General features: G+C 36.5%; 1 protein-coding gene and 1 long non-coding RNA gene across 3 annotated transcripts in view; both read left to right on the top strand.

The window, feature by feature from the left end:
* Positions 1 to 13531, top strand: part of ttc28 (tetratricopeptide repeat domain 28) — a 501039-nt gene that overhangs the window by 64728 nt on the left and 422780 nt on the right. The window lies entirely within an intron of this gene.
* On the top strand, positions 7118 to 10344 carry LOC141376287 (uncharacterized). The gene is made up of 2 exons (XR_012386081.1): positions 7118 to 7351; positions 8148 to 10344. It is a non-coding gene; the product is annotated as an uncharacterized lncRNA (long non-coding RNA).

The raw sequence follows: 13531 nt of genomic DNA on the forward strand, positions 1-13531 counted from the left end.
AGTCTCTTTATTGATCTAGGGTCGCCACAGGGGAATGAACCACCAACTTATCCAGCATATATGTTACGCAGCGGATGCCCTTCCAGCTGCAACACCACTCACACACACACACTCATACACTACGGACAATTTTAGCTTACCCAATTCACCTGTACCACATGTCTTTGCACTGTGGGGGAAACCGTAGCATCCGGAGAAAACCAAAAACGAACGTGGGGAGAATTTGCAAACTCCACACAGAAACTCTAACTGCCCCAGCCGAGGCTTGAACCAGCGACTTTCTTGCTGTGAGGCGACAGCACTACCTGCTGCGCCACCGTGTCGCCCTGAATCAATAATGCTTGAGGTTTTTTTTAAAACAACTTAATTGTATTATGTTCAATCCACTTGGATTTGTAAAAACAATTAAATTAGCTTAATCAATTTATGTGGGACAACATGAAGGAATCGCGTGGAACCCTGCATTTTTTGCAATGCGTGCACCAAAAGTGAGAAATACGGCCACCGAGAAAGCCTGTCAGAAACGTATTTAATAAGTCTCTCTCACTGATGCTTGATTAATCTTCATAAAATTGATCGCGCTGTCAGAATGTCCGCTCTGAAGCCCTGGCCTCCGAAAACAACAGGCTTTAATATAGAGCGTGTGGATGTGTGTTTTATTTTACAGCTGGTTCCTCAGCAGGCCTTATTGGAGTGCTATTGATTCAGGATTCATTAGAGCCGCAGACTCATTTTGTGCTGAGTAGCGGAGCGCTTTGAATGTGCATTCATCTGCTCTCTGAAGCTGCGCACGCTCCGGTCTTTAACGGCAGATGGCGAGGACGCTGTCCCGCTCGCATTCCCAGAGGAGAACCGTCCTCAAGGATTCAAGCATATTGTGCGTCTTAGTCATAAAGCTGGACTGTCTTTAATACAGCAGTAAGCCGCTGGAAGTGTTGAGGTTCTGTGCTGATTTTTTTTGTTTATCTGGAATATACAGTTGATGTCAAATGATTAGCCCTCCTGCATACCTGTCAGCCCTCCCGTTTTTCCAAGGATTCTCCCGTATTTTACAGTTCAATCCCGCTATGATACAGTAAAGGTATTTTCCCGTATTTCTCCCGTATTTTCAGTCTTCCTCCGAAGGGTGCCAAATAAACATTAAAGGGCCATGACACCCCCCACTTTCGGTTAAAGTTTCGGTTAAAGAGCACAAAACGCAGGGCGCAAACGCTTTCAGGGCGTGTCAGGACGCATTTTTGCTAATTTAAGGACGGGAAAATCTGCTTTGCGCCGTGGCGCATGTTCTAAAAGGGTTGAGTTTATTTTCTTAATGAGTTATAGGTGTGTTTTGAGAATAAACCAATCAGAGTTTCATCTCCCATTCCCTTTAAGAGCCAGCTGCGTCACGCCAAGAGCGCATTCGCTATTTACAGGACGCAAAGTAAGTATAAGTGGAAAAACTGAGCATTTCACAAGCAAACAGTTTACAGTTAACAGTTTTTTAACAGAAAACTGTTAAACAGAGCATCTACTGCGTGAGAATGAGAGATAAATGATCTACTTTCACTTTCGCTCTTGGATAGGGAAACCTTTACGCACAGACATCAATTAGTCTATAAATAAATACTTTTGTTTATTAAGCGCAAATATTTGTTTCAAAACTATTTCTAAATTCAGTTCTAATTTCCAGCAAATGAATAAATGAACAATAATAACAAAATGTGCACAAAAACCTGAGTTATATCTTAAAACACATGCTGTGCCCCATATGGTCTAAAACCTGACAGGTGGACAAATCTAAGCTTGTTTTTAATAAAACAAATATAAATATGGATATAATAAATAATACTGCTAATAATATTAACATTATACAAAAGCAAATTGTTATGAATGAACTGAAAAAGCCTCCCGAGATGAAGACGACATAAAAGCAGTGATTTTTCATATTTATGTAGGCTAGAAAATAATATGTTTTGTAATATTTTAATCCTTTATATTTATATTCTATATCTATTCTTATTATATCCTATATATATCCTTAATATTTAAATGTTTTCATATGTAAAGATATTTGCCTATTGCTCTCTTGTGTGTATTAAGCAGTGTGTAAGCGAGGCGCAACTCTGTGCTGGAGTTTAGACCGGGTTAGTTTTGGTCTAATGAAAAATCTATTATAGTTTCTCAAAATATCAACGCGCCAGCGGTCCGCCTCAGAACTCCTTCCTTTTTAGACCAGAACGCCTATGGGCGCACAAATGAGCGCTAATGCATTTGCTATTTAAACAGCGCAACGCCTCAAAACCACTCTTGCGCCAAGCTGAAACTACCAAACAAGTATTGCGCCGTGCCTTGCGCCACACTGCGCTGGGTGTATGATAGGGCCCTTTAACTGTTTATTTACAATGAAACAGCTCCAAATCAGCATATTTAGTAATTTCGGTCAGGTCGGTGCAATCCCTTATTATGGTGGGCATTTCCCTTATTCTCACATTCCTATGTTGACAGGTATAGATCTGACTATGAGTTTGTTTATGCCTTGTGTGCTGTTGTGTTTTCATCCACTCTGGGCTGATTTTGAGGCTTCAATTGGCCCAAACTTTCTCTGTATTTCAGTAAATGGATTGATTTTTGGTGACAAATCTTATTTTGACGCATATTTTTGAAAAATACCTTGAAAATGTAAAAAAAATTCAACAATATACTCTTTGATATTTGGTTGTTTTTAGGTAGGACACTGATGTTGGTCTGATGTTGGGTTCTGACGTCAACCTGATGTTCATTTCCACCCAAAATGCAATCTGATGTCATGTTGACGTTCTGTACCTGCTTGGTTTGTTTAGAAGTACAGATTTCAAGTTTCATGTAGATGTATTCTCACGTCTGTGAAGCCATTGCTTAGATTTCAGTGCATTTATCAAGCCCACATAATTAATTACAGCGAAGCTGCAGGAACTGTCATCAAGACATCTGCACAGAGCCCCTCCCCCGGAGAATCGTCAGTCTATAGTGACTGATGATTGGCTCCTTTACTAGAAGGTGGGGCTTCCTTTGCTAGAGCGGGAATAGAACACAACCAGTAACTATGCTTCTAACTACAGCTTTAGGGGTGTAGTTGCAATCGAACACGTTTTCTACACAGTTTGCAAATGTTCATTGTTCGTCAGGAAACTCTAGAGCATGCGACTTTAGTTGGCTAAACAATTTTCGGAAATGCACCCCAGGCTGATATCACTAATGTCGGTAAACCTGTCTGGTTTTGACTTTGGTAGGGAAGAAGAAAAAAGAAATGCTGATGTTTGTCCTCTGGGGTCAGAGCTCTTCACTGATCTCTCGCGTCTCAGCCAGTGAATTAGAGCAGCTTTTTAATTCCTCCCTGGAAGATTTCCTTCTATTTTCATCCTCCCATCAGTTCCCACAATGGCTCCTGGGAGAGCAGTATGGGAATCGATGCGCAGGCCTCTCGTCCAGCCGCAGTCAATACATGTGGAAGAACCGTCTTCATTCCCTCCCCCTAGTTTCCAGAAAGGCCCCATCAATGCGAGGGTCGGCAGGGTCACGAGGACCACCTGGTAAATGGGTCATCCCGGCGATAATCAAAAGAGAGCGCATTACACATTGCTCTTGTTTTTTTTTGTTATCTCCTGCCCATGAATGTTGACCAGCATCTTGAAATAACAGATAACGTTTGACATTGACTGCTGTAGCGGTCCTCCGCGGATCAATACGGAAAGCACCATCAGCACTTCAAACTGGTGGAAAAGCGGTGCCGAGAAGTTAAAAGCCAGCGGCCCTTGTTAACCACATCTAAGCAGGGTTTGGATTAGTGTGTGGAATTTATCCAACGTCTCCGCTTGGTACACAGGCTTTCGTCCAACTAATTACTTAACCTACATTCTGATATTAGTGCGCTTGAAAATGTACCCCGATTACCTTGAAGAAATCCGCCTCAAAGTCACCGGGAGAGGAGAAATGGCCCCACAGACCGGGATTTACTGTTCTGTTGGCTCAGTTACAGTTGAAGGAATATCTCAGCTGCTTTTTGACCTAATTTCTACATTAAAGTTGTGTGATATTGGGGAATATTGACATTGGATTATTTAGATTTTATGCAGTAATTTATTGTTTGGATGTGTCTCTGATTTGAGGGAAAAAGACTTTTCTTTTGTATGATATTCAGTTGTAATTATAATAAATTAAATTAAATGCATTAATTAAAAAAACCTGATGTCTGTGTTTGATGTCTGGATTATATTGGAAAACAAAATTAAAATAATTAATCATTGCCATTAATAATTGAGGTGATTAGAGGTAAACTCTAGGTAGATTTTAATTATTCTATGCCATAGTCCTACAGTTTTTGTCAGTTAATAATAATTATTTTATTTTATTTTTATTTTTTGAAGTTTTTTTATAGCCATATTTCAACTCAAAATTAGTACTGGGATTTTATAAGTAATATTTTAATTTATTTCAAAAAATTAATATAATATTAATTATAATAGTAAAAAATACTGTTAAAGTAAGTTAAAATAGTATAATAATAACATATAAAAATATTATTATTATTATTATTATTATTATTATTATTATACTATTTTAACTTATTAAAAATAACAAGAATGATAATAATAATAATAAATTATTATTATTAATATTATTAATAGTTGATTATTTTACCTCTTTATTACAACTCAAAAAGTATTATTATTGTGATTTTTAGTAGTTTGTTTATTCCTAATACATACATTATACAAATATTAAAACATTATAATAGTGTATTATATTGTAAAAATGACAAATTATTATTATCAAAAATTTGGGAAATTTTTATTATTTTAAGCCATAATCCTACAGTTTTTGTCAGTTAATAGTATTTATTCTATTTTAAATTATTTTATTATTTATTTTTAAGTTTTTAAGCAAATTAATAAATTATTAATTTTAATAGTATTAAGTACTGTTAAAATAAGTTAAAATAGTATAATAAAATTATAAAATAATAATAATAAAAAATAATAATAACAATATTAATTATTATTATTAGTTGTATTATTTTACAGCCATATTAAAACTCAAATTAATATTATTGTGATTTGTAATTTTCTATTTATTACTAATAAATTCATTATGCATATAATATAATACATTATAATAGTGTATTATATTGTAAAAAGTATTATAAAAATAAATGATTAATAATAAAATAATCAAATTTATATTAAAATTATTTACATTTAAATATGAATGTTATTATCATAATAATGATAATAATGATAATAATAATAATAATAATAATACTAATAATAAAAATAATAATAATAATTATTATTATTAGTTGTATTATTTTACAGCCATATTACAACTAAAAAATTGTTAATATTGTGAATTTAATTAGTTTTTTATTATTAATACATATATTATACATTGCACATACACTACAGTACACCATAATAGGGTATTGTATTGTAAAACTTTCATTTATTCATTTTCTTGTCGGCTTAGTCCCTTTATTAATCCGGGGTCGCCACAGCGAAATGAACCTCCATTGTAAAAACATACTTTAATATTTTATTTTCAAATCTTAAGCCACTTTTTTGTGCATTTCTGTAAAATAAACAGATCTGTAAGTGAGTATTCATAGGCATTGTAAGAGACTGTATATAGACATTCAAAGTCAAATATCAATGGACTTTATTTACATTATTAATACACATCTTTGTCTTATTGTGAGCTATTTAACAGTGGGAGATTATTATTGTTTTCACAAAGCTTTCATTGTTTTCCTCATGAATTTATAAATGCGTCACTTTACAGAAGTAAAATAGGTTTGCGGTTGCCAAATCATGATGATATTAAGTCACAAATAACCTGGAAAAAGCAGCCAAAACTGCATTTGCACTGTGACTTAATCTTTATTCATAAGAAACAATATTTTAGCTACGACTACATTCATTTCCATAAACGTATTTTCTAACCTGCGCAATATCTCCTGTTTTGTTTTTCATGAGCGTGTGTTGAGCCGTAAACACTTTATGCAGTCAAATATGCACATATTTGAGACGCTCGATAAAAATTAAAGCGTCCGGATCTAAATGTAAATATGATTTAATCCTTATCCTTTAATGAAAACCCCAACGGTGCTTGGAGTTCAGTAATATTCTGAGCCGCGGCTTCAGGTTAGCCATGTGTTTCTTTGACACTCGGGGAATGGAAATGTTCTCTTCGCTTCTTCTCACATTTCAGTCCCGTCACCGGTAGACCGTGTTCCTCCTGAAATTGAAAGCCATCAGGTACAAACTCTGATTATCTGCTGTGACATCTATTTTTCTTTTTCCCCTTCTGTAACGACTTGCAATGCTTCGCTAGCTTTAAAAGCCTTTCAAAGGATGCCTGTGTCGATTTATTTGTTGTAAATGAATCACTGGGGTTTTCGTAATTAGGGTGATGTCAGTATCGTGCGCACTTTGTTTTGAGTTTGGGGAAAAATTACAACAGGACTGGGAAACACAAAATGAAGATGTCAGGAGAGATGCGTGGATTTGTTGCCGAGCATGTGAAGAAGAGTGGAACTGTGTGTGACGCTCAATATTCAGCTCTATATCAGCGCGCTTCAATCAATTAGACACAATGCAAACGCACACTCATTCATAAAACCACAGCAAGTCCTGTGCTCAGGGAAGGAGCTGGAAAATTATTTATTGGGTGGCAAGAAAACTGTAAGGGGTGGGAAGGTGTGTTCCCAGTATTTTGTGTATTTGGTGCCATCAATATAGTATTTTGTTTTGTGTTTTGCTGCAATTGATATAGAGTTGTCAAATATTACAAAAAAGACAAAAAATAAAACAAACAAACAAAAGCTATTCCTTTGAAAAATTTATGAAATAAGTTCAGTATTTTGCAAATAGACAACGAAATCGTAATTGTGAAAATTGCAAATACAGTAGGCTTTGAATTTTATATAGGCTATGACTAGACATTGCAAATAGGTTAAAAAAATCATAATTGTGAATATGTTACAACTAGAAATTGCAAATAGACTAGGAAATTGTAGTTGCGCAAAAATTGCAAATAGGCTACGACTAGAAAATGTAAATAGGCTAAAAAAAATCGTAATTGTGAAAATTGCAAATAGGTTACTGTAATAAAGTTCGTTGTGTGGGAAGAAGGAGGCGGAGAACCGAAGCAGTTTTTAAACTATTTATTAATAACAGTGACGGCAGCTCTTCAAGGAGACTGCCGTCTAAACCAAAACAAACGGACAGCAACTCCTCACGGAGACTGCCATCAAACTGAAAGCAAAAGTAAAATATGTCCGGGCCCAGTCCTCTCGGCTTCCTCTGCCATCGTTCCTCCTTTTATAGTCCGGGGGGTGCGGGGGGCGCCCGCGAGACCTATATGAGACGGGCCGAGAGAAAAGGAGATGGAAAAGGAGAAAGGACAGAGTAGACCGAGAAAGGGGAGAGAGGAAAAAGGAAAAAAAATAAAATTTGGGGTTCGGTTCTCCAGACACGCTGCCACTCGGTCCTCCACCAGCTGAGAGACACGACGACGTGTTGGGAGTCCTGTCGAGGAATCTATCCACCCGTCCGTCTTCTGGTGTCCGGCGGCGGTTCTCCTGGCTGGCTGGCGGCATCTCTGGTCTCCTGCTCTGCTCACGCTTCGGTGGACGGATGCAGGCTACGGCATCATGGCGGATCGCGGCGACCCCTTGGGTTCTGTGGGATGGCTTGCTTCAGCACTTTTCCTTCTGGTGGTGAGCCCCGCGTCCCCTGCTCCTTCCCATGCTAGGAGACAACAGCAGGCAGATCCTTTCCTCGCCAGCCTCAGGCTGCCCCGGCACTCTGGGCAAACGAACGGGTTTCTCCCCTACTAGGGTTAACTCCTGAACACTCGCCCCCCTCTCAGCGGTGAGGGCAACTGGACAACATGTCCATCCTTCTCCCGGGCACCACTGTAATAAAGTTCGTTGTGTGGGAAGAAGGAGGCCGAGAACCGACGCAGTTTTTAAACTATTTATTAATAACAGTGAAATAACCGTCTAAACCAAAACAAACTGACAGTAGCTCCTCACGGAGACTGCCGTCAAACTGAAAGCAAAAGTAAAATATGTCCGGGCCCAGTCCTCTCGGCTTCCTCTGCCATCGTTTTTTCCTTTTATCGTCCAGAGCTCCTTCCGTGGGATTCGAGGCCGGTGCGCACCACAGGTGCATCCACTTACGCGGCGGCCTCATTCCGTTCCCACGGCTGTTGGCCACGCCCCCTCACCACAGTTACAACTAGAAATTGCTTTGAAATTGTAGTTATGCAAAAGTTGCAAATAGGCTACGACTTTATATAGGCTATGACTAGAAGTTACGAAATCATAATTGTGAAAATTGCAAATAGGCTATGTAATCATAGTTGTGAAAATTGCTAATAGATTACGACTAGAATTGGCAAATAGGCTACGAAATCATAATTGTGAAAATTACAAATAGGCTACGACTTAAAATAGGCAACTGAACTATTGACTTTAGTGCAGCTTTTAGTTGGTCAGTGGCGCAGTCTATTTCAGTTGCCTCAAATTAGCAACTCGCAATCAATGCGCCTTAACACAGTTCCTATTTAGACCAGCAAAACATGCCGCAAAACATGCAAATGAAACCTGCGCCAGGGTAAAACTTGCAAAGCAGGTCCACGATAGGGACTAAAGACTTGTGAGTCTTTAAAAATAGGTGCCACATCTGTTGTATTTCAGCATATTTGCCCAAAGCTAGTACAGCATTTCCCTGAAGTTGGCCAGAGTGTGTGTTCTGGCTCAGACTTCAGCCTGCATACCCAATATTACCTGCAGAAATGTTGAAAATTAATTTGGCACACTCATTGTATAATTTACCCATTTTCAGCGTTCTCTTCAAGCCAGAGGAACTTGTTTCTTTTTTCCCACCATGGAGGTGCTCTGGTTGAGATGTAGCATTCAATTCTCTGGTCTGTTCTCTCCCCAGCGGCCGTTGGCTTGCCTTCAGAGAGAGTTCACAGAGCGATAGATGAATAATCCAGCCGGTATGATGATCCATCGTGCAGGCAGATAGCAGAAGAAAGAATAGCTCATGTCTGTCGAGAGGGCCGCACAAGCAGATTTGTCTCCATCGGAATTAATATACTGTTCAAACGCAAACGTGCTGTGACAGGCTGAAAAGCCAGCGTCTCTGTGGATCTGCGGGTTCAGTACAGGACGGGCATTATTCACAAACACACCGGTGCAGAGGTCTGACACTCTTTTGGGCCCGAAGAGCTGCAAGATATACAGTAGATGAATATAGATGAAAGAAGAACTGTGTATACAGCATATGATGAAAATATGAAAAAAAAAAAAACAGCTTGTTGGGTCATGGAGAAATGTGGCTTTTCAAATTCAGATCTTAAACTCAACTAGTGCTTGCTTGTGCATTTGCGAATTTATAATAATACATTGAATATTAGCGATAATATCGGAATAATATTGTCAACAAAATATTACTGTAATGAAGTTTACGGCCCTCTGGCCGCCAGGAAGGAGGAGGCAAAGAACCGATGAAGTTTTAAAATATTTATTAATAAAAGGGACGACAGCTTCTTACAGAGACTGCCGTCTAAGCCAAAACAAACGAATGCTAGCTCCTCACGGAGACTGCCGTCAAACGGAAAACAAAAGTTAAACAATCTGCCCGGGGCTGGTCCTCTCTCGGCTTCCTCTGCCATCGTTCAGAGCTCCTTCCGTGGGATTCGAAGCCTGTGCGCACCACAGGTGAATCCTCTTACGCGGCGGCCTCATTCCGTTCCCATGGCTCTCGGCCCCGCCCCCTCGCCACAATCATGCATATCAAATATTTCAAATTCAAGTGTATACTTTTTCAAAAGAATGCACCGAGCGTCCATTATTATGCCACCCTTATCATGCCAATCAATCTAAAATTATTCATATCGCAATATATTAGGGCTGCACAATTTATCGTTTCAGCATCGACATCGCAATGTGATCGAAAAAGTCACATCACACAATATGCAATATTGAGTTTGTATTATAAATTGTATATAAACATTTTTGGAGATCGCAAATTATGTAGCTAGAATTATGTATAGCTGCATTTCGTCTTTAATACGAACGCTACGGGGCGGTATGACGACATTCCTTACTAGCTGACTGCTTTCCTCCAAATAGGCGGCTTTCTCGCTGTTACCAGTTTGACCAGTAGCTCACCATGTACGTTGGCGGAGAGGAGTTGACCACGATGACAGGTTTTGAGTCTGGCGAAGAATGGTTCCAGAAAGCAGGCGAGACGAAAACAAAAGCCAAAAAAAATTAATAAACAAGTAAATAACTGGGTGAGAATGTGGTAAAATCTGAAAACGTGGTAAAAATCAGGCAAGGGCTTTTATTTTTCTGAAATGCTTTTGAAAACACTATTGGTTGGGTTTAAGGTAGTGGGTGGGCGCTGGTCAATTGATGCTTTTGAAAACACTATTGGTTGGGTTTAGGGAAGGAGGAGGGTTGGTCAGTCGTTCTTTCAGTCAGTCAGTTGACAGCAGCCTCTGGTAGTTTTACTTGAGAACAGCAGGAGTAAATGACACTATCGGGATAAATTTTAGATCCGAAAAAGTGTACACAGCAGCCTCTGGTGGATTCGCGAAAACAAAACCTGAAAAAAAAAAAACTGGGACGTATTTAATGCTGTCCAGAAATGTATATAGGGGTACATTTTCAGATTGAGCCTGAGTTGGCTTCTATTAGTTAATATGGGTGCAACGAGACCGATAACTCACGAGACAAGACGAAACTTGAAACTAAAGTTTTTTTACTTTAAATAAATCAAATCAATTAATTCAAAGCCAAATGTGGCATGTCATAATTATAAAGGTTTAATGACAGTCTTCTGAACACTCAGTGTCAGCAAAATATTTGACTAACTCAATCTGCAACAATAGAGACATTCGTATTGGCATTCAAACAGCACCTGCTTGTGTCTCTGTATGTTGCTTCGTGTTTGACCGGCTTACGCACAGCAGATGGAGAGATTTCCCTACGCCAGGCGAGGTGTTTGTAGGTGGGAGACCCTTCAGGTCGGATTGCGCTGACCGCTGCGTTCTGCCAGCAGACAGGTTTCATGTGGAGCCAGACATTCTGCTGTCTGACCGCTCATGCAATAAAATCCCAGACAAATGGCCAGACCTCCAGAGAATGAGAGCATTTCAATGCATTAAAGGGATAGTGCATGCTAAACTGTCAATTCTGTCATCACTTACTTACTAACCTGGTTGCGATTCTTTCTTTCTGTTAAACACAAATGGAGACCTGTAACCATTGACTGACTTTCATAACAAATACTATGTATGCCAATGGTTATAGGTTTTCATTTTTTGTTTTGGTTTAGGTTTAGGTTTACTGCTCTTATTTTGTGTTTAACACAATAAAAAAAACCATTAAAGGTTTGGAAGACTTGAGGGAGAGGATATAATGAGTTTTTTTTACTTTATTTTTGGGTGAGCTATGTTTGTAACCAAAGTGACCATTGCTGAAACTATACTGGGGTGCGTTTCCCAAAACCATCGTTAGGCAGCTAAGATCGCAAGTTCCGTCGTTACAAACAAAGTTTGTTGGTTTCCCAACATTCGCAAACTTCATCGCAAACTTGAGCACTCGCACCTGCAGCTCTGGTTCCTGGCTGTGTTCTATTCCCACTTATGCCCCCTTGCCCTATTCATTTAGAACATTCTAACATTCAATGTTGGAATTATTTAAAATTAAATAGCATTAAGGTCATCTCTCTTTGGTGTAGTTTTTTTTCATCTATTTTTACAGTTTTAGCGATCTTACTATTGTGCTCCCTTTGCAGTGCACTTTGAAAACATTGATGTCATTTTGAACACAGCCTCATGGCGAAAGCTGTAGGTGATCTAATATTTAAGAGCGGAATTTATGTTACGTCTCCAAAGCTTGTGAAAACGAAAAGCATATGTTAATTCTTTTAATTAATTTAAGCATCTACTGTATATTACATGGGCCTGTTGGATAGAAATTTTCTGCAGACTTAAAAAAAAAATAAATAAAATAAATAAATAAACAATATCCTACTTAAAAAAAAAAGAGTAATAATAATTATCATTATCATCATCATTATTATTATTATTAAAGTACATTTTTTTTCATTTTTAATAAATAATAAATATTACATTTCATTTTATGATAAATAGCCTCATTATTTATTCATTTATATGATTTAAAATCATATAAAAAATACATGTTAGCTTTAGTAAGTAATATGTTTTAGAATAAAATATGTAACGTTCAACATCTCAATAATATTAGTAAAGCAAACATCGGCCCTATGTTCCTTTTATGTATATTTCAGTTAATATGGAAAGCGAGTGCATGTTTTTATTAAATCTAATATTGGATTTTATTTTAAATGCGTGTGTGTGTAAAACAATATCATTTGCACAAAGAAATGATGGGGTTCTACTCTAAAGAAGTTGTTACTCCACCCTGTTTAGAGCATCAGTATGGGCGTTTTACGCGGTTCAAGCGATGGATCTGCGACAGCAACTATGGGTTTTGGGAAACACTCGTCACTACATAGTTCTTTATCCAAATAATGCATCATACTATGATGGTTCAGCTGCAAGTTACGGCATTGTTTGGGAAATGCACCCCTGTTTGACTGGGTAAATCTTAAGAAGAAATTCATTGTGTAACCTAAATCCATTCAAATAAATCAATCAATCAATAAATAACCGATAATATGCTATTTTTATTCATTATTCTAGTATGAATAATATACATGATTGAATCACAAAGTTTTTTTTTTTTGCCATGCATAAAAATCAAATGTAAAAATTAAAAATAATAATCAAATCTGGATAATGTATTTATAGCATCTTTTTTTTTGTTGTCCGATTTCATGAGAATAAAAGTTTTTTTATTTTTTTATTTTAAAGTTAAGCAGCTTCTCAATGCTATTAAAATAAATAAATAAATAAATAAAGAAATAAAGAAAGAAATAAATAAATCTAAAAAAATAAATATGAATGATTATAAATAAATGAATAAATATATAAATATATTAATGAATAAATAAATGAATAAATAAGTTAATAAATGAACGAATGAACATAAATATATCAATGAATAAATAAAAAAAATATAAATGAATAAATGAATATTTAAATATATGAATGAAGAAATAAATAAATGAGTAAATAAATAAATGAATAAAGGAATAAATAAATGAATAAATGAAATAATGAATATATAAATATATGAATGAATGAATGAATGAATGAATGAATGAATAAATAAACAAACAATTAAACAAATAAGTAAATAAATAAATAAATGAATGAATAAATGAATGAATGAATGAATAAATAAATAAATTAATAAATAAATAAATAAATTAATTAATTAATTAATTAATTAATTAATTAATTAATTAATTAATTAATTAATTAATTAATAAATAAATAAATAAATTAATTAATTAATTAATTAATTAATTAATTAATTAATAAAAATAAATAAATAAATTCCCCC

This window comes from Danio rerio, chromosome 10 (genome assembly GCF_049306965.1).
Source record: "Danio rerio strain Tuebingen ecotype United States chromosome 10, GRCz12tu, whole genome shotgun sequence".
Taxonomy (NCBI): Eukaryota; Metazoa; Chordata; class Actinopteri; order Cypriniformes; family Danionidae; genus Danio; species Danio rerio.